The sequence below is a fragment of the Otolemur garnettii genome, unplaced genomic scaffold, assembly GCF_000181295.1.
Source record: "Otolemur garnettii isolate 467f Iridium unplaced genomic scaffold, OtoGar3 scaffold00051, whole genome shotgun sequence".
NCBI lineage: Eukaryota > Metazoa > Chordata > Mammalia > Primates > Galagidae > Otolemur > Otolemur garnettii.
In genome coordinates, this window is record NW_003852446.1 from 1958322 (window position 1) to 1960049 (window position 1728).

The following is a 1728-nucleotide window of genomic DNA, read 5'->3' on the forward strand; positions in this document are numbered from 1 at the left end:
AAAAAAAAAAAAAAAATAGAGCCTGTGGAAGAAGAGTTTAAGATCACTCAGTGGCTGTTCCCACCCATTCAGTGACTGGAGCAGTTCTTATAAGAACACCATTCATGTTGGATTAAGGACCCATCCTGCTCCAGTGTGACCTTATATCAACTAATATCTGCGATGACCCGATTTGTGAATAGTGTCACATTCTGGGATACTGAAAGTTAGAACTTCAACATATCTTTTGAAGGACACAATTTAACCCATAACCCTTCCCATCAACAGGTACCATAATTTAGCCCCAACAAGCACCTATCCCCATCTATGGGCTGAAGGAAACAATTGGTTTTTATGTAACAGGCAATAATGCATGACAAGTGATTAAGACGGCATTGGGATTGGCTCTGAGCTTTCTGCAGCAGTAACCACTTTCCACTCTCCTGAATTCTTCCCAGGCCAAGTTTAAACTGGAGGCAATATACACAAAGCCCAGCCTCCCAGGTATGATCTCGGAAGGATCCACGGAGTACTGATGGCAGTGGCAAGCTCAAGCTTCTTTGGCTCTGGGGCCACTACCATGACATGAATAATGCCTAACATATGTCACCCTCGGTAGAGTGCTATGGCGTCACAGCTCACAGCAACCTCCAACTCTTAGGCTCAAGCAATTCTCTTGCCTCAGCCTCCCAAGTAGTTGGGACTAAAGGCACTCACCACAATGCCTGGCTATTTTGTTGTTGTTGTTGCAGTTGTCATTGCTGATTAGCTGGCCCGAGCAGGCTCGAACCCACCAGCCTGGGTGTATGTGGCCAGCACCCTACCCACTGAGCTATGGATGCCACCAGAGATTTTAGAGTGTTTAAGTGTCGAGTGTCTCATTCTTTTGTTTTTCCCATCGTGTGTAAGGTAGGCTTAGAGGATGGATATTCAATAGATATTGATTGATCCTTTAATTTCTACTGTGATTCTCACTCAAGCTAATCAATCTTTTTTTAAGGAGTGACTCATGTAACATTACAGCTAGGTGTAGTGAGAAGACAATGTCTTTTCTGTGCTTGAACTTGCTGGTCTCAGACCTCCTCTGAGGATACAAGAGCAGATGTGGAAATGACCAAAACCTTAGAGAGCCTGGGAGAAACCACAAGGCTGCTGAATGCATCATTACATGGACTGTCTCCAATGCCTGTGGTCACCTAGCTGTCCCCTCTCATATTATTATACATGGATTGTCTTGTCAGACAGCTTTGCCACTCAACTCTCATGTCATATAGCAATGTACCCCCAATAACCAAATTATGAACAGCCAGAAAGTTCGGATAACCAGAACTGGCTGTGATCACACAAAAATAATAACAATAATAAGCTGAGTGAGCCCACAAGACTCAACAACCAGAGCTAGTTTGACGATGAACTTAAAGTACTTTTAGATGTTACAGAAGTTTTATGAATTATCAAAGAAATAGTAAATTAAGGACAACATAGCTTTAGTTTTGTTTTTGTTTTTAAACTGATGTTTATTTTCCAGTCAACCTTATTCATGTCTTGTTTAAGAGCCTGTGGAAAGGCTCAGCGCCTGTAGCTCAACCAGCTAAGGTGCCAGCCACATACACCTAAGGTGGCAGGTTCAAATCCAGCCCAGACCCGCCAAACAATGACAGCTGCAACCAAAAAATAGCCAGGTGTTGTGGCAGGCGCCTGTGGTCCCAGCTACTTGGGAGGCGGAGGCAGGAGACTCGCTTGAGCCCA